The sequence below is a fragment of the Neoarius graeffei genome, chromosome 5 (genome assembly GCF_027579695.1).
Source record: "Neoarius graeffei isolate fNeoGra1 chromosome 5, fNeoGra1.pri, whole genome shotgun sequence".
In the NCBI taxonomy this organism is placed as follows: Eukaryota; Metazoa; Chordata; class Actinopteri; order Siluriformes; family Ariidae; genus Neoarius; species Neoarius graeffei.
Genome location: NC_083573.1, coordinates 8651781 through 8672615, shown reverse-complemented (window position 1 = coordinate 8672615; position 20835 = coordinate 8651781). Strand labels below are relative to the sequence as shown.

Sequence of the window (20835 nt, the reverse complement as noted above, 5' to 3'; positions counted from 1 at the left end):
GAGAAATTTAAGGGGAGTGATAGTTCCCTTAAAAGATAGAATCAGAGATGCCTACTAGTACGGATTGGCCGTATTTTGTACGGAAAAGTTACGTAAATACGATGTTACGGCAAACAGTGTTATTCTGTACGGAATTATTATAAAGTCTTAAAAAATTCCAGTGAGTTGTTTTTAAATGTCCAAGCGACTTTTTCAATCCATGCGCGATTCACGGCTATTTATTTTTACGACAACCTCACGTGCTGAGTGTGACGTGCGCAGATACCGCACATTTGTTCGCGCTATTTTCGCTCGGCGTCACACACGCATGGTGCTGCTTCTCAATAGTGGAAATGAAACGCTCAGTATCGGGACAAGTGAAACACAGGTCTCAGGTGTTCTTCCCACGATATACGATAGAATGGCCGTGCGTTACACCCAGTCAAAAGGGCAATGGATACGCGCACTGCAAACTGGGTAGAACTGACATTAACATCACTCATGGTGGTCGCGATGACTGCACGCGGCATGTCAACTACAAAAAAAAACAAAACATATGGGGTATGCTGAAATGGCGAGTCAGGCGGAAAGTAAATCTGGGGGTATCCAGCAGTTTTTTACGAAATCTGTGGATGAAAAGACACGGAACGTGACACGTGCTGAAGCGGTGATGGTTGACCTGTGCTTGGAGTTGAACTTGCCGATTAGTGCCATGAAATGCGAGTTAAACTTATTCAGTTTCTTTTTACATGTCTGATTTTTATTCACTGAAATATCAAACACCGGCTGGACTTCTTTAATTCAAAGTCTTTTCAGTGTTGCAAGTACAAATGTACATGTAGTATGATCAAAAACAGAATTTTATTATTAATGCTGTTGGGATTGTGGCAAAAAATTGATCATTCCACTGTTTTAAATACAATTATAAATGTCATTTTATTCAATGTCTCTTCTGAAGCATTATGCTGAAGTCAAAATAATTAGTTTTTTCTTTTGTTTCAGACATGTAAAAGCTTTTTTACCTTTACCTGACATGTTTCGACGGTGTAACTTCCGTCTTCATCAGAGGGTCACCCGGATGTTGGTGTGTGACGTGCCTTTATAATCAGCTGATGCTGTCAGTGTTGCCCCCTCAGGACGGCGCTCCAGGTGTGGGAGAGCATGTACGCCCCCTCATCCCTGTTTATTGTTCATGGGCTACGCTTTCTGATTTCTATTGACTCCTTGATCCAGTTGATCAGTTGTCAGAACCCTCTACGAACGTGCATCAATCATAACCGACCCCACAGAACGCGCAACAGAAGAACAACACATACGGCAAGCTCTGATCACATGTCAATATCCACCATGGGCCATACACAAAGGCGCACAACAAGTGAAAACAAAAGAAAAGACGCAGGAAAAAGGAAGAAAACAGACAACCCAAAAACAGGAAAGTAAAGCAGTAGTGACTCTACCGTATGTCAGAGGAGTTACAGAACAAATCCAAAGAGCCATGAAAAAACAACATACAAACACCCGTGAAACCACACACCAAACTACGACAGCTACTAGTTCACCCGAAGGACAAAATCGACCAACACAGTAAATGTAATGTCATATGAAATACCGTGCCTGTCATGCAACAAAACCTACATTGGGGGGACAGGAAGGAGTTTTAGCATATGAAAAAAGGAACATAAAAAGGAATGTGAAAAAGAAACAGAACAGAGACAAACAAGAGCAATAAAAGAAAAAGCTATGCAAGAGAACCTGAAATCAGCAATAACGGACCACTGCAGAAGGGAAAATCATATAATGGACTGGGACAATGCTCAGATCATACAGCAAGAGAACAACAGATACCACCGTTGGATCAAGGAGTCGATAGAAATCACAAAGCGTAGCCCAAGAACAATAAACAGGGATGAGGGGGCGTACATGCTCTCCCACACCTGTAGGGCAACACTGACAGCGGGAGGCGTGACCGACCTGTCAATATTGACAGGGAGGTCACGCCTCCACAACATCAGCTGATTATAAAGGCACGTCACACACCAACATCCGGGTGACCCTCTGATGAAGACGGAAGTTACACCGTCGAAACATGTCAGGAAAAGGTAAAAAAGCTTTTACATGTCTGAAACAAAAGAAAAAAACAATTATTTTGATTTAAGAAGAAGACATAATGAACGTAATATATTTATTATGCTGAAGTATTTATATATTGGGGCATTAAGATAATGTCGGACTCTCTGGCATGAAATAAGACATTTTTAAAAAAAATTTTATTCGAATCCGTTAACAGGTAGAACATTTTGCCAGGCAATATAATATAATATAATACTTTTGAGGAGTTACATTCAATACCAATGATTGGTAGTCAACCGTAATGTCTGCAAACAGGGAACACTATTGTATTTATAAAAATGTGATCTATTGTATGCTCTAGAAATTTGTTGAGTGGAAATTCAATTGAGATGGCTGCTCGCATTTTGTTTATTCAATTCACACAACAGTACTTTTTAATAATTTAAATGTTAAACATATTGGTATATACACCTCTTTATAATGGAAACGCACATAAATTAATGTTACTGAAAGTCATTCCAAAATACTGAAAAATGTTTTCAAGAATACTGAAATTCAAAATTTGAGGTAGGCATCTCTGTAGAATTGAAAATTAAACGAGACTTACCTGTAAGTTGAAGTTCGATGATAATTCTACCAAATCCGCAGTGGTACTGAGGGTTAAAGGGATAGTTCGGGATTTTTGACATGAATCTGTATGGCATCCCCATCAATAGTGTCGTGCAAACACACCGACTTACCCCCGACAGCATCCTGTGAGTCCAGTTCTTGTCCAGTTTTGGTCCAGACGAAAGTAGTCCGGCAAGTTTGTTGGGGTCACGAAAGTAAAACGTTTTTCGTCTCAAAACAGTATGTGTTCAAAAGAGTGATATATTTGCATCACAAAACCGTTGCCAAATAAAAAAAGTCAGACCTCGAAATCGCTTGGCACTATTTTCTCTCCCTTCTTATCACTGCGCGCTGCCGCCAGGTGACAGCGAAACGCAGACCCACTAAGCTGGTGGGAGACCAAGGCTGCACTCTATCCACGGCTTACACACGTCATGGCACGGAGGATGTGTATAGTGGCAGCATCTGTCCCCCCAGAGAGGATCTTTTCAAAAGCAGGACAGATTATAACTGAGAGGAGAAATAGAATCAGAATTAACTAGTTAATTGCAGCAATTAAAGGAATAGGTAGGAAAAGGAAGGTGCAAAGACACCGTGCAGCGCCTGAAAACGGGTTTTCAGGCGCTGCGCGGTGTCTTTGCGCCTGCAGCGGTGCTTTGCCTGTCCTGTGGCTGAAAATAGTTCCAGATATAAATTGGTCTAGTAAATCCCTTCGTGTTAATTTGCATTGATATGTGTACTCGATGTGAATGTACAAGTCATGAGAAATAATTATAAAAAATCTTGAGTTATTTAATTCACTTTTGTAACGACATGCTAGCTGGACATGCCGGATTACAGCGACTACGCTAAGCTAAGCTAACCGGGGCGTTTATAGATCAGGACAATGGCTGGGTCGGCTACAAAACGCTTTGGCTCACTCATCCAACTCTAGGGACTGACTCAATTTCATCTGGGGGTGGCGTATTCCTTTAAATCAAAAATAAAATCTCAGGAGCCGAAAGAGCCGGCTCCTTATAGTAAGAAGAGCCAAAAGAGCCGGCTCCCGAAAAAGAGCCGAAATTCCCATCACTAGTAAACAATGAATGAAACAGCCGTGGCTGTCACCTGGCGGCAGCGCGCAGCGATACCGAGGGAGAGAAAATAGTGCCAAGCGATTTCGAGGTCTGACTTTTTATTTGACAACGGTTTTGTGATGCAAATATATCACTCTTTTGAACACGTACTGTTTTGAGACAAAAAACGTTTTACTTTCGTGACCCCAACAAACTTGCCGGACTACTTTCGTCTGGACCAAAACTGGACAAGAACTGGACTCACAGGATGCTGTCAGGGGTAAGTCAGTGTGTTTGCACGACACTATTGATGGGGATGCCATACAGATTCATGTCAAAAATCCCGAACTATCCTTTTAACATGCCCTCCCTTAATTCACCCAACCCTATTTATTCCTAACTATCATGTCCACAACCTTTGAAGTCTGACTCACGGCGGCGCGCGTGTGCATCTCATGTTAACCCTCAGTACCACTGCGGATTTGGTAGAATTATCATCGAACTTCAACTTACAGGTAAGTCTCGTTTAATTTTCAATTCTCTTTGAATTCTTAGACGTTCGAAACGTATTCGGCGGCTACTCCGGGAGCGTTCGGACTGCATTTGAGGTGAATTCGTACAGCGTTCGAGGCACCTTCCGACCAGACTTCGGGTGGTATTCGGGCAGCAATCGAACCGCGTTCGTCCGGCATTTGAAGTGCATTCTTAATATTCTTACTGCATTCTAGGTATTCCTCCTGTGTTCCAACTGCATTCGAAAGCCAATACACCCGGAACGTGCAAGAATCATTCGAGGCGGGTTCGAAGCGCATTCTCAGTATTCGAACGACATTCTTACAAAGCTGTCAGAACATTGGTCAGTTTGAAGTTCCCGCACGAATTTTGAAAAATTTTTCATTCCGGCTGGTTCTGCTCGATTCCTGCTAATTCTGAATAAGTGTCATGCCTTAAAGGAACAGTCCACCGTACTTCCATAATGAAATATGCTCTTATCTGAATTGAGACGAGCTGCTCCGTACCTGTCCGAGCTTTGTGCGACCTCCCAGTCAGTCAGTCAGACGCAGTCAGACGCGCTGTCACTCCTGTTAGCAATGTAGCTAGTCTCAGTATGGCCAATGGTATTTTTTGGGGCTGTAGTTAGATGCGACCAAACTCTTCCGCGTTTTTCCTGTTTACATAGGTTTATATGACCAGTGACATGAAACAAAGTTCAGTTACACAAATTGAAACGTAGCGATTTTCTATGCTATGGAAAGTCCGCACTATAATGACAGGCGTACTAACACCTTCTGCGCGCTTCGGCAGCGCATTGATATCTGAGCTCCGTATCAATGTGCTGCTGAAGCGCGCAGAAGGTGTTAGTACGCCTGTCATTATAGTGCGGACTTTCCATAGCATAGAAAATCGCTACGTTTCAATTTGTGTAACTGAACTTGTTTCATATCACTGGTCATATAAACCTATGTAAACAGGAAAAACGCGGAAGAGTTTGGTCGCATCTAACTACAGCCCCAAAAAATACCATTGGCCATGCTGAGCCTAGCTACATTGCTAACAGGAGACACAGCGCGTCTGACTGACTGGGAGGTCGCGCAAAGCTCGGAGAGGTACGGATCAGCTCGTCTCAATTCAGATAAGAGCATATTTCATTATGGAAGTACGGTGGACTGTTCCTTTAAAGGACATGACACACTGGATGCATATTAACTTCCTTCTGCTGAACTTTGACAAGACAGAAGTACTTGTACCAAGACCACATGCAGCTAGAAATAACTTCTCTTTTTACACAGCAACTCTGTATGGCCTTTCTGTTTCTCCCCGTGCAGCAGTAAAAGACCTCGGGGTGATCATTGACTCCAGTCTTTCGCTTCAAACTCGTATCGATAACATGACGAGGACAGCTTTCTTTCATCTCAGAAATATTGCGAAGATAAGAAATATAATGTGACGCAGAAAAACCAGTTCATGCTTTTGTTACCTCCAGGTTGGATTACTGGAATGCCCGACTGTCTGGATGTCCCAATAAGTGCATAAACAAGCTCCAGTTAGTTCAAAATGCAGCAGCAAGAGTCCTTACTAGAACTAGAAGATATGACCACATCACCCCGTCTTATCCACACTGCACTGGCTCCCAATCAAATTCTGTATTGATTAATGGTCTCGCACCACAATCCTTTACGACCCCACTAAGCTTACTTATATCAAAAGGTGCAGGCTATTTGTTGATACCTCAGGCCATCCTTAAAAAAAAAATCCGTTTCCTGTCCACCGGGTGAGCAAAAAAATTTTCAGTGGGGGGGCGGCACGGTGGTGTAGTGGTTAGCGCTGTTGCCTCACAGCAAGAAGGTCCTGGGTTCGAGCCCCGTGGCCGGTGAGGGCCTTTCTGTGCGGAGTTTGCATGTTCTCCCCGTGTCCGCGTGGGTTTCCTCCGGGTGCTCCGGTTTCCCCCACAGTCCAAAGACATGCAGGTTAGGTTAACTGGTGACTCTAAATTGACCGTAGGTGTGAATGTGAGTGTGAATGGTTGTCTGTGTCTATGTGTCAGCCCTGTGATGACCTGGCGACTTGTCCAGGGTGTACCCCGCCTTTCGCCCGTAGTCAGCTGGGATAGGCTCCAGCTTGCCTGCAACCCTGTAGAACAGGATAAAGCGGCTAGAGATAATGAGATGAGATGAGGGAGGGAGGGATTTTTTTTTTTTGTAATTCGTTCTTTTTATTTGCTCCAGACACAGTTTTTAATTCTGTCCAGCCAACCTGCATTAGTTCCGTAAACGCATTTTTTTGCTCAGTTCCGTTCTCATTTTGAATAGATCTATTAGGTTCTCCTACAGATCTGTCAGGGTCATTAACAAAGTAGGTAATGAATTTCGCATAACAAAACTCTAACGTCTCGGATGGATCAAGATCAAACGAATTTTCCAGTAACGGTTTGTGATGGTCCGACACACGGACTTTTTGTAGTTCTAAATCGAGCGTTAGGCCTAGTTCGGATGAGATTACACTATTAAAATGATCAGTGAATGATTTGTTTTTCTGAATCTTTACTATTTTGTTGTTCGCTAGAATACCATTTTGCGATTTCACACTAAAGCAAATGTTTGAAAACTCCGGATCGCCTTCCTTCATGGTGGCTGCCATTTTTTTGTGCCGCACGGCGCATGCACAGAGCTGATTCGATTCTATATTCTGCGCGGAATGCGCAAATGTCAAGTTCGATTTTAGATTTACGAACCCGAAAAAAAATGTCGAAAAACCGGCGTTAAAAAAAAAAAAAATTTCGACCGCACAAACGGCACTCACCCGGCCGGTGGACCGGAAACTAGGGGTGGGCGATATATCGAGATTTGCGATATATTGATATGTTTTATGAACACGAAAAAGATTTTGGCATATCGTATATATCGAGATAATGCTCTAAATTAATATGATTTCGCCACTGTGCTTAATTTCCTTCACTGTGCTATGGTGCTGCCCACCCCGCCTCCTTCGTGTGTTTGTACCCCCTCCCCTCGCGTGTAGGCGGCGTGTTAACTCATTCAACATGGCGGCGCCCACAGAAAACCCGGAGGCGGCAGAAGTCGTACCAAAAAAAGGACAAATGGCTCCATTATATGGAGATATTTTGGTTTTAAACCGTCGGACGAACAACAGAAAGAGGTCTACTGCCGGAAATGCAAGAAATCGGTGGCAACCAAAGCGTCGAGCACCACGAACCTGTTCAACCATTTACAGGTACGCCACAAACTTTTGTACGAGGAGTGTGCCAGGCTGAGAGTTAATGTAGTGAGATGAGTTTGAGTTTTGTTTTTAAGGAAAAGGAAGGCAATATGTATTATTTCTAAGTAGAAATTATTATTTATGAAATGAGGGGTTTTTTTTGGTTACTTAAATGTTTAAGACACACTTTATAAGAACTGCCTACCCTCAGGTTTTATGTTTGTAATTAAAATAAGGCAATATACTACTTCCTTGGTTTGATAATTCATGTTAAAAATGGTGCACAAGCACTTTGTTACTAGTACCTGTCTACCTCTAGGCACTTGGCTGCCTACCTGTTTGCACTTCAATAAAAAAAAAAAAACCTTGCTGAATTTGGTGTGTCTGTTTTTTGGGGGTTGTTTTTCCTGCATAGATATCGAGATATATATCGTATATCGAGATATAGCAAAAATATATCGAGATATATTTTTTTTCTCCATATCGCCCAGCCCTACCGGAAACAGAACATTTTTTAATAATGGCCTCATATCGGGGGTCGAGCCTTTCTTACAAAGCCCCACAGTTATGGAACAGAGTTCCAAGTAGCGTTCGGGACTCCGACACCGTTTCAGTGTAGAGCCCTGCACTCCCGCGGGAGTCCCGCGGGACCCGCTGCAAAGCAGTGCGGCGCGGGACAAATTTTGAAAGCTCATTGCGGGCGGGAGGGGGAGTGCACAATGCGGGCGCGGGCGGGAGAGGTGATAAGCTGCAGTCCCGCTAACTAAAACGCGTTTAAAATAAAATTTATAAATTATTAATTTATGTCTATCATATATAATTCGTGCCGGATATTTTATTTGGCATTAATAAAAACATTTTAAGATGCCTAAATTTGCGGATGTGGTTGTGGCAGCGGGGGCGTGGCCAAGCAGCAGTCTGTGAATGGAGGGCGGGGTCGGGGAAGGTAAGTGGCTAGGTCATTACACCTGATGTCAATTTGTGTGTGTGTGTGTGTGTGTGTGTGTGTGTGAGAGAGAGAGAGTGAGTGAGTGAACGAAAAAGCTGAAAAGCTCAATAAAGTGAGTGGTGTGCGTCCCGGGTTTCAGCACCACTGTAGTAATCCCCGATGTGGGTGGAGCACAGAAGCACGGCAGGCGAGAGTTCGTGTTCACACCCACTCACTTTATTGAGCTTTTCAGCTTTCTTTCTTTCACTCATTCACTCACTCACTCACACACGTGTTGTGGTCGGGGAGTGAATCCCTCTTCTCTCCTTTCCCCCTCCCTTTATACTCCATCCTTGCAACAAACACACACACACACACAAATTGACATCAGGTGTAATGACCTAGCCACTTACCTTCCCCGACCCCGCCCTCCATTCACAGACTGCTGCTTGGCCACGCCCCCGCTGCCACAGTGGTCTAACCTCGCGTACGTTTCCGATTCCTTTCCGCTCTTCCGTGTTTGAGATCTCCGATCATGGCAGAAGAGCAGAGCTCCTCTAGTGAAGCTCACAATGGGTATCTCTGTAAAGCCTCAGCTGCGCATGCCGCCTGGCAACGCGCACCCTCGCTACGTGCGCTAGGTGGAGGATCGGTCAGTGGAGAGTTCAGCATGTTTAATTCCCCAAGCCAATGACAAGAATTTCCGTGAGAAATAACGCGAATGTCTGCATCATGCGGGATTTGCGGGTGGGAGCGGGACAAAATATGGCAGGCGCGGGCGGGAGCGGGACTGAAAATCATAATCAGGGATTTTTGTAGAAAAATTTAGTATGATGGCGCTCACCATGGTGAGGGAGCGAAGCGGGGGGGATGGTGCCGGTTGTCCCCCCCCCACCGTGCAAAGCCTTTGAAAAATGCTCCAATGGGACATTGAGTATCTGAGAGGGAAATTGGAACAAATTGTCTGTCAACATTGAAAAAGAAAGAAGTAATCTTCTTCTGCCCCGGACAGTCTTTGGCTTTTTTCCGCTTCGTGCCACGGGATGACATCTTTAAATGCCCAAGTGTCAACAAAAACAACTTGCGAACTACTTCTGTCAAAAGCTCCCGTGCCGATGGGTGAAAGGTCATTCAGTCTCGAGAAATCTCGCTCTACAAGTCAGCTGACCTTGTACGTAACCCATGTCAAATCTCGCGAGAGCAGCCGCGACAAGTAAACAACTAAACAACATGGCGCCTCAGTCTGGAAAACGCCAATTTGGATTGTTTTTGCACCGTCTGGCGGTGTATCTACTATGATTGGAATATTTTTGGAGCAATTATAACGTATTTGATGATCAGACACATTGTCACGTAGTGTTGCTGGGATGTTTTCACGGAGTCGGTAAGGGGGCGCACGCCGAGAGTAAGAGGGCGCAGCGCCCCTGTTCCCCCGTTTAGACGAAAGCCTGATAATTCTTTGCGGGAGCGGGACTGCACAATGCGGGAGTGGGCGGGAGCGGGACTGAAAATTCTGTCCCGCGCAGACCTCTGTTTCAGTGTTTAAGTCTGGGCTGAAAACATATCTTTTTCCTCAAGCCTTTTGTTAATAGTTTTTTTTTTTTCCCCCCCGGTAAAGGAGTAAATCTGGAAGGTCCTCAAGCATGGAGTGTTTTGATAAACTGGGATGTATGGATGCTGTCACACCCCCACTGTCAGACATTCACTCGGGTTTGCTGACAGTATAGTGGCTGCTCCTTTATGTCCCGGGGCTCCCTCATGACTGCGCTACCTTCTGGCTCTCCCTTTTAGTTATGCTGTCATAGTTAGTCTTGCCGGAGTCCCTGCTTGCACTCAGTGCAAAACGTATACTGTTCTTCCTCATTAGGTGACGCTGGGCAGACCTAACAACCTGCGTTTTCTCCCCCCAGTCTCTCCCTGTCGATCCTTCAGACCTGCCTGGAGTCTCATCACATCACTCCTGTGAACGTGACTTCGACAGACCTCGACGTGGCCCCATACGGACAGTCGAAAGAAGGCTAGCGACGATGGCTGAGGACGACAATTGACATGAAAACTTTAGGACTGCAGTTGGTTGTCATGAACAGTTTTGCACTCAAGTTTCCATCGATGAACAGTGGATAACCAACAAAACAGATTTCATGCGAAAACTATTATGAATTTCTCGGTGACACAGTCGCACTTTGCGACTATACAGGACGCAGTTATTTATAAAATCACGCCATCTGTTATCACCCTTATAATGCATAGGGCCAAATTACTCAATTCTGATTGGTCAATCAAGGAGGGCTTTTTTCCTTAACGCGGGGTCGTATTTCTGAAATGTCATTGGCTAGTTCGTTGCTTGGTTACGGTTACAAAAATGAGCAAATTTTGTCAACAAAATAGCTGACTCTGCTGACTCAGCAATGCCGCGTTTCGCTATATTTGACGAAGAAATGATGAACCAATTGAAAGCCGCAAGCGAAAATGAAAATACCAAAAAAAGGTATGAATTTTTGGCTTTCTGCGTTTAAGAAACGGGCTGCAGAACAGACAAATAAACGACTCTAGTGGCATATGAATGCTGTGAGTTAGACAAGGTGGTATCGCAGTTTTATGCAGCAGTGAGGAAAGAAAATGGGGAAAACTACGAACCAGACTCTCTTAAAAGTGCATATTCTGGACCAATTTCGTTTTTTTTTTTTAAATATATGAAAATATGTCCCTTTACACACTCATCCAGAAGGGTAATTTTGCAAAATCTGTCTACAGGGTTACCCTGTCTTGAGCAATTCCAGCGTTATGGACGTGACACTTGAACTCAAAATGGCAACAAATGACCCAGTGCATGTTTTATTGTCTCCCAGTATTTAAACAGGTGTTGCATATTTTAAGGCTGTACCATACTGGAGAAGTGATAGAACAAGAACAATTCCCATAGTACATCTAGGGCATGCCAGAAAATGCCAATATGCCAATGCGTTATGGATGTGACAGAAAAAGTATCACTTTTCTTGGGTGACTGTACATTTTTATCAAACTCTGTGAAATTGTAAACCTAATGTCGAAATGGAGATATCCGTTTGATAGAGGGGTCCAAGGTGAATATTAAAAAATCTTTGTTTAAAATATTTTGTATTTCATGCAGAGTTTCGGAAGGAAAAGTCAGCGTTATGGATGTGACGAAATTCCGTTATGGATGTGACGCGTGTGAAATAGACATGGCATATGTTTAGAAAATCAGCAATTTAACCACCATAACCCTTTGAAAAACTCTCTAAATATCAGCTAAAACTATCAAAGTTCTTAAATAATATTTAGGATGGCTATTGTTTTGCTGTTTTGTGGATTTTTGCATACATTTCTGTGGCTTGTGGCAATAATATAGAATTGTACATGATCAAAGTTGATTTTAGCTTGGATTTTACATTATAAGAAAGAAAGACTGACAGTGACATATTAGGTTGGTTACAAATTGGTTCAACTTATTCACATCTGTAAAATACAGGCCTAGGTGAGATCTCTGGGAGTGGTTTTGATGTATTACATGTTGCTTTATTTTTGCATGGTGAGGTTGACATTTACATGGAATTGCCCTCTTCAAGCACAGAGAAATCCATCCTTTGCATTTAAGTCATCTGAAACAGTGAACACACACAGCAGTAGGCAGCCAGAGCACCCGGGGAGCAGTCAGGGGTCAGGTACCTCGCTCAAGGGCACCTCAGCCCAAGGCCGCACCACATCAACCTAACTGCATGTCTTTGGATTGTGGGGGAAACTGGAGCACCCGGAGGAAACCCACACAGACACGGGGAGAACATGCAAACTCCACACCCCCAGCTGCTGGGTTCGAACCCGGAACCTTCTTGCTGAGAGGCAACCGTGCTAACCACTACACCACCCATCAGAATTTATGATAATCAATTTACACTTTTTATTTTTCTGTAAAGTTGCTTTGCGACAATGTCTGCTGTTGAAAGCTCGATACAAATAAATTTAGTAAAGTCAGTTTGTGTTGAGGCACATTTCAAATTGAGCCAGACCCATACTTGCCAACCCTCCCGATTTCGGCGGGAGGCTCCCGATTTTAGCCTCCGTCTCCCGATTGTATTTGTTAAAAACTGGATAATCTCCCGGTTTTGGGAAATCCCTCCCGCCAAGTTAAAAATACTCCCGATTATGTCCAATCAGAACTGTATGACAAACACTGCTGACAGTGGCGGCTGGTAGTCTTTCAAACAGGGGAGGCTGGTCGGTTACGATATTTCCAGATTTTAAAAGAAAAAACACATCAATTTTGCCTATACTCTTGCCTCTGATCTGGCTGATTGTTGGCAGGGTCACAAACTGTGAAATAACAGGTTCTTTGGCCCATTAGCCTACTGTCCAATATACATGATGGTGGTGTTGGGGGGAGGGGTATATTTTAATATTTTATATTTTAAAATTGTGGCATGTTGTTTAAAAATTGATCATTATTGAAAGCAGCTCTTTGTCAGGAACCTCAGCAGTAACAGCAGAGTGTTCTGGAATAGGCACAAGCACTGACCTTGGGGAGCCAAACATAGAGCTGGGTGCCACACATTTCATTCAGTGACACTTTCCCGATATTTTACTTATTTTGACTGAGAAATGTTTTATTGACAATTTTGATAACCCTTCACTTTTAATCCAGGTCTGTAGTGTGAAATGTTCTCGGCTGTGTTTTTGTTTAAAAATGTTTTCCAAATTGTAGCTGTGTTTAATTCATATCCAGAGATATATATATTCCAATATAATATACTCAGCATAAACATTTTAAAGAGATTCTATATTTTTGGTCCATCCATGACATATTACTAAAGTAGCCTATTTACTGTTGTTGATGTGGGTCACTTGCTGTTAGCCAAGTCACTTTCTCGTACCAGGAGAGCTGAAAGGAACGAGTATTATTCCCTACCTTTTTCACCAAGTCAATTTGAGGCGTTGGTCTACCCTGCTCTTTAATTTTAATTTTTTCCTCGAAAGGAAGACTGGCAAATGGCTTCGCCAAAATTAAATCAGCAATGCTCGGCATCCGTGCGCAGCTTTCTTGCTAGCTGACTAGCCCCCTCAAGTTCAAGTTCAGTCACTCAAATAAACGAAATTTTTGGAACTAAGATAGCAAACTTGACAACACTATATTTACACTTTATTTACAATGAAAATATATACAAACTAAAAAAGCTGGTAGAAACTGTATGTAATGAATGAAATCGAAACGTAAGCCGATCTCTTACAATACACCACAGCACTTGCGAATCCGCATGGGACTGAACTGAAAGTCACCGCTGCCTGTCTATTTGAAACGAGCTGTCAATCAAAGAAAATATCCGGCCGCTTTCACCAATCACCAGTCTCCTCGCAGAAACTGCCATGTCCCTCCCACTGTGAGGCTAGGAGTCTGTGGGCGGGCATTTTCGCAGTATTTGTCCAATAACCGTCTTGCATTTTGAGATTGAAAAGCGCATCGCTCCCAAATGCCATTGAAGTCCACTGAGGCTGGGCTGCATCGCGCTGTCACGAGGGGGGAAAAACTCACGCACACATTAGGCGAACTGTGGAAAGTTATAACGGAATGATTTCGCACTGTAGTTGGGTTGAGCACATATGTTTCTATGATTCTGGATCTGAAATAGCAATGTTATAAGGTCGGCTATAACATAAGCCTAGCGCAATTCATCCTACACGATGTTCGTCATTTTTAGAGGAGGCTGAGCCTCCCTCGTTGTCTTAAGGCCAATTTATGCTGACAACCCAGTCCTCGCAGACAGCATCGCAGACAGTGTCTGCATAACCCCCCCCACCTTCGCAGACGCTCTGCGCGCACCTCCCAAAAATTGTGACCACCGCAGAAGCCTCGCAGACAGCGTCGCAGACAAGAGGGCTCTGATTGGTCCACTCTACATCCGCTGTACACGCACTTCCGCTTCCCTACTTTCCCGGTTTGGTTTGTTTTCACGACCGGCATTTTTAAAAACACGAGCGAAGATGGAGCAGCACAAAGAGCGGTTGATCGAGGAAGTGAGGAAGTACGTACATCTATACGACTCCAGTTCTAGTCATTATAAGTAACCGGAGGATAAACACTCCACTAACCACACCCACCAACTACTCCTAGCGATTTCGCGCCCCCTTGCGTTGTGGCGGTGAATAACATCGCGCACGCCTATTACTCCCTGCTCAACGATAAATTACAACTATCTGCGAAAGCCTTGTCGCAAGAGCATGCAGAGGCCTTTAGAGCAATCGCCAGTGACTGCTGACGTCAACTGATTTTTAACCAATCGACGAACAGAACGACAGTCACTTCCGTAACATAGGATTCGCCCAGGCTGTCCGACATTTTTTACAAGCAGTCATTCATCACGGCCACTAAACCCAATACCACACGGCAAAAACACGAACGCAAATACCAGGTTGCATGGGAGAATGAATTTCCATGGATAAGCAAATGTTCGACCAGCCAGTTACACATTTTAAGGTAAAGATACCTTCAATCAGAATATAATGGACATTTGAGTGTGAAATTAAACGAGTCTTCCATACCGTTTCAGAAACAAACTGTACAACTTCTAAAGCGTTTAGTGAAATTTTGCACGACAGTGTCTTAGTGTCTTAGTGCTATTTTGAATTTATGTTTGAAAGTTTTAAGTGAAAAAAGTTTACAAGTGAATTATCTGGAAAGTGATGGATTTTGAGAGAGTTTTGAGTGAAAGATTATTCGTGAGCGTATTTTGGTCGTACTAAAATTTTGCATTCGAGTGAATTTCTTTGTGGAGTATATTTTGATCATATGGTAGGATTTATAGTGCCATTTTTACATTTTGTTTGAAAACTTTCAAAAGTTTGCAAATGAGCAAATTCCTTTGATGCATTCCGATAGAATTTGAATAGGATTTCTAGTGCTTTTTAAAAATTCTGTCGGAAAGTGTTGAGTGACAGAGTGCAGTATTTATTTAACTGAGGCCCTGTCCACACGGCAACGGATTCAGGTGAATCCGATAAAATTGTTTATCGTTTCGGCCTGGTGTCCACACGGCACCGGCGTTTTGGGTGCCCCAAAACGAAATCTTTTGAGAACGGGTTCCAGAGTGGAAAGATCTGGCAACGGCGCCGTTGCGAAGTCGTCTGGATGAGTAGAACGGATTTGTTTACGATGACGTCACAACCACGTACTTCACGCCGCGTAGAAGTGTAACGAACTCGATGCGAGTTGTCAACAAATCCTATAACTTGGTTCATGAAACGCGCTTACAAAATATTTTCACTGTGAATATTTATTGTGTAATGGTGCAAAGTGAGAGAGAGAGAGAGAGAGAGAGAGAGAGAGAGAGAGAATAGCCCTTAGGGCAGAGTCAATCCCGCCAGCAAAAATAGGGAAAAAAAGGAGCGATCTCACCTCTTCAGATGTTGGTTTAAGTCCTACAATACATTCCTCAAAAAGGGCGTAGAAGAACAAATTAATCCATCAATGTGTAGCATTCAATTTATTCCGGACCATTAAAGACGCCGCCTTCCGCATAGAATCATACGTCATCCTCGCCGCCATATTGGATGGGTCAAAGCGGAGAATAAAGATGCCTCATTCATGTGCTGCGTTTAACTGTACCAACAGGTTTGCCGTCCAAACGAGATCACATGGGATTACCTTTCACAGGTGAGACTGGAAAAATACTTTTCATTGTATTTGGTCATTATAATGTAATTTTACGAACAGATTTTTCTGACTTTGTGGCTAATATGACGTCTCGCGCATAATAGTTTATGCGCCCTTACTTCTTCTATTGTTCTGGTGTCTCCGAAGGGACCGTCTTACAGCGCCCCTAGAGGTGTGGCATGTGTATTGCATCGTTTTCAGCAAGCGTTGCGTTGCCATATGGACCTGATATTTTACTGATCCGTTGCCCATGTGGACGCGATATTTTTTTTTAATAACATCTCGTTGCCGTTGTCGTGTGGATGTAGCCTCAGTTGTTACTCATCTCATTATCTCAAGCCGCTTTATCCTGTTCTACAGGGTCGCAGGCAAGCTGGAGCCTATCCCAGCTGACTACGGGCAAAAGGCGGGGTACACCCTGGACAAGTCGCCAGGTCATCACAGGGCTGACACATAGACACAGACAACCATTCACACTCACATTCACACCTACGGTCAATTTAGAGTCACCAGTTAACCTAACCTGCATGTCTTTGGACTGTGGGGGAAACCGGAGCACCCAGAGGAAACCCACGCGGACACGGGGAGAACATGCAAACTCCACACAGAAAGGCCCTCGCCGGCTGCGGGGCTCGAACCCAGAACCTTCTTGCTGTGAGGCGACAGCGCTAACCACTACACCACCGTGCCGCCTATTATAGTTCTCTGTATTTTTACATGAGCTTACAGAAGGAAAACACATTTGATGCAATCCAATAATACTTTCATTCATTTTAAGAAATGATAAACATTCTTCTAAAGCATCACTTGTGTTATTTTCTGTGGGTCGCTGTATGTATACAATATTCAGGCATGAGATTTTTCAGCTAAAACTCTGATTTAAGCAGACTTCCCTTTCATTGTTATCGTATTAAAATTCAAGACAAGAGGATTATTTCAGATTTTTCACTCTGAGCTCTCTCACGCCTGATGCATGAATCCCATAACCTATAGTAAGGGATAGAACAATATCAACAATTCAAAAACTCTTTCATTGTATAAATTTCAAATGGTTTGCAATTCATTGGGATCCACCGTTTTTAACTGTTTCAACTACGCATCATATCCTCGTCCAATTGAAAAGGTCATTCACGTACTTTTCTCCCCCATGAGAATTTTGAAAAGTTGGCAAGTATGGCAGTGGGCGGCCACACCACAGCGCCCGGGGAGCAGTCAAGGGTTGAGTACCTTGCTCAAGGGCACTTCAGCCCAAGGCCGCCCCACGTCAACCTAACTGCATGTCTTTGGGGGAAACCGGAGCAAACCCATGCAGACACGGCGAGAACATGCAAACTCCACACAGAAAGGCCCTCGCCGGCTGCTGGGCTCGAACCGGGAACCTTCTTGCCGTGAGGCAACCGTGCTAACCACCCATCAGAATTTATGATAATCAAATTTATTAGGGATAAAATTAGCTTACACTTTTTATTTTTCTGTAAAGTTGCTTTGCGACAATGTTTAAAGCTCGATACAAATAAATTTAGTAAAAAGTCAGTTTGTGTTGAGGGGCGGCACGGTGGTGTTGTGGTTAGCGCTGTCGCCTCACAGCAAGAAGGTTCCGGGTTCGAGCTCAGCGGACGGCGATGGCTTTTCTGTGCGGAGTTTGCATGTTCTCCCCGTGCGGGTGCTCCGGTTTCCCTCACAGGTTAACTGGTGACTCTAAGGTGGGGTTTACATTAGACCGTATCAGCGGATCATCAGATTGTTTTTAAAACGAATAGTGTGCACACAGCAACGCCAATACACGATTTGCGTGCACATAGCAACGCCAATACACGGATACGCTCGGCTCCGCAGGCATCCTGCGCTCCAAATCACTCCGCCCTGAACAGCGAGTGCCCTCTGGAGGGTGCGCACTCCGGCCCTGCGCAGCTCACAGAGCACGCGAGTGAAGCGCACGAGCAGTGATTTGGGACTGAGCCGCTGTGTGTGTGATCTCAGTGCATGTCAGGCATGCGCGTCACTTACCACTTGCAAGTGGAAGGATGGCAAGCCTAAAGACAATCATAACTACACAATGGGCAGTATTTGCATCAGTATTTGCAGTATTTTCATACTTTTATACTCTTTAATGAAAGGTGATACAAGGCGGAAGTCCGTGCCGTTTTTCAGCAGTCGCGTCACATGACCAACGCCAGCGAATCAGGAAGGTGGATGTCACAGTGACGTTGTCCAATGACGACGCCAGCTAGAGCTCAGCACAGCGTCTCCGCGTATCCTCAATGTTTACACAGCACCGGACCAGACACGATCTAGATTGAATACGTGGACCCTGGCGGATTCCCATTTCCTGGCGTTTCCAGGCGTTTTAATGTAAACGGACAGTGCATCCGCGAAGAAAACGAGACAGATACGGTCTAATGTAAACCTTGGCTAAATTGACCGTAGGTGTGAATGTGAGTGTGAATGGTTGTCTGTGTCTATGTGTCAGCCCTGTGATGACCTGGCGACTTGTCCAGGGTGTACCCCGCCTTTCGCCCGTAGTCAGCTGGGATAGGCTCCAGCTTGCCTGCGACCCTGTAGAACAGGATAAAGCGGCTACAGATAATGAGAGAAATTTATTAGGGATAAAATTAGCTTACACTTTTTAATTTTTCTGTACAGTTGCTTTGCGACAAGGTTTAAAGCTCGATACAAATAAATTTAGTAAAGTCAGTTTGTGTTGAGGGGCAGCACGGTGGCGTAGTGGTTAGCGCTGTCGCCTCACAGCAAGAAGGTTCCGGGTTCGAGCCCCGTGGCCGGCGAGGGCCTTTCTGTGTGGAGTTTGCATGTTCTCCCCGTGTCCGCGTGGGTTTCCTCCGGGTGCTCCGGTTTCCCCCACAGTCCAAAGACATGCAGGTTAGGTTAACTGGTGACTCTAAATTGAGCGTAGGTGTGAATGTGAGTGTGAATGGTTGTCTGTGTCTATGTGTCAGCCCTGTGATGACCTGGCGACTTGTCCAGGGTGTACCCCGCCTTTCGCCCGTAGTCAGTTGAGGCACATTTAAATTGAGCCAGACCCATACTGAAAAGAACATACTTAAGTAGTTCGTAGTGTATTAAAGTAGTGCGCAGTTAACGCCTATGGTAACTATAGTAACAGTCGAACGTGCATTATTTTGACACACTACTTGGAAACAGTGTTTATTTATTATTTCACTCTTAATAGGGGAGGAAAAAAAGGCCAAAACCTCTTGTTAGGAACTGAAACACAGAAAGAGTCCTTTAAAAAGTTGTAGAAAGAAGAAATAACACTCTAAAAGACTGATAAACCCAGACATTTCTAAAGCACAGGCGAGCTGCAGAGCTCCTGAAGGCTGCTCCAGTAAACACAGTCCAACCTCGAAAAAATCTCAATTTAAACTGGAACAACTTTACCGTAACACTTCCGTCAGTCCCAGAGAGATGTTTGGACAAGTTCAGGGGTTGTTTGTGCAGTCTGCTTCCTCTCCACTGTCCCAAAACGTTCCTGACAAAACCCCCACATTTCTGTCCTTCTCCTCCCCCAGCGCCTGCGAGCAAGGCTTCGGTTCTTTAGAATGACTCGTGTGGCTGACTCCTTTAACGAATCGATTCTTTCGAGAATCGAAAGGAAACACACTGAACAACCACAGGATACAAAACCCCAATTAAACCTGGAAGTGAATATTTACAAAATTGAATTTCAAAAACACTTAGACTTCAATGTGTTTAAAGTTCTCTCTCTCTCTTTACACACACACACACACAGTGGTGCTTGAAAGTTTGTGAACCCTTTAGAATTTTCTCTATTCCTGCATCAATGTGACCAAAAAAACAAGATCAGATTTTCACACAAGTCCTAAGAGAACCCTGTTAAACAAATGAGACGAAAATATTATACTCGGTCATTTATTTATTGAGGAAAATGACCCAATATTACATATCAGGGGGCGGCACGGTGGTGTAGTGGTTAGCGCTGTCGCCTCACAGCAAGAAGGTTCTGGGTTCGAGCCCCGTGGCCGACGAGGGCCTTTCTGTGCGGAGTTTGCATGTTCTCTCCGTGTCCGCATGGGTTTCCTCCGGGTGCTCCGGTTTCCCCCACAGTCCAAAGACATGCAGGTTAGGTTAACTGGTGACTAAATTGACCGTAGGTGTGAATGTGAGTGTGAATGGTTGTCTGTGTCTATGTGTCAGCCCTGTGATGACCTGGCGACTTGTCCAGGGTGTACCCCGCCTTTCGCCCGTAGTCAGCTGGGATAGGCTCCAGCTTGCCTGCGACCCTGTAGAACAGGATAAAGCGGCTAGAGATAATGAGATGAGATGAGATTACATATCAGTGAGTGGCAAAAGTACGTGAGCCTCGAGGATTAGGCTACCGGATGGCAATCAGGTGTGAGTGAGCACTCTGTTTTATTTCAAGAACAGGGATCTATCAAAGCCTGATCTTCAGAACACGTGTTTGTGGAAGCATATCATGGCACGAACAAAGGAGATTTCTGAGGACCTCAGAAAAAGCGTTGTTGGTGCTCATCAGGCCGGAAAAGGTTACAAAACCATATCGAAAGAGTTTGGACTCCACCGATCCACAGTTAGATAGATTGTGTACAGTACGAATGGAGGAAATTCAAGACCATCGTAACCCTCCCCAGGAGTGGTCAACCAATAAAGATCACTCCAAGAGCAAGGCGTGTAATAGTCAGTGAGATCACAAAGGACCCCAGGGTAAAATAGTAATAAAGTATTTAAAAAGTATTATAAAAATATTAAGGGGTGGCACGGTGGTGTAGTGGTTAGCGCTGTCGCCTCACAGCAAGAAGGTCCGGGTTCGAGCCCAGCGG

At 44.3% G+C, this 20835-nt stretch overlaps 1 protein-coding gene across 1 annotated transcript in view; it reads right to left on the bottom strand.

Annotated features, from left to right (window-relative positions):
* Positions 1-19557, bottom strand: part of si:ch211-183d21.1 (uncharacterized) — a 49790-nt gene extending 30233 nt beyond the window's left edge. Inside the window, exon 1 of the mRNA XM_060920387.1 lies at positions 19415-19557. The gene's annotated coding sequence lies outside the window, so the exon portion shown is untranslated. The remainder of the gene's footprint in view (positions 1-19414) is intronic.
* Between the last annotated feature and the right edge of the window lie 1278 nt (positions 19558-20835).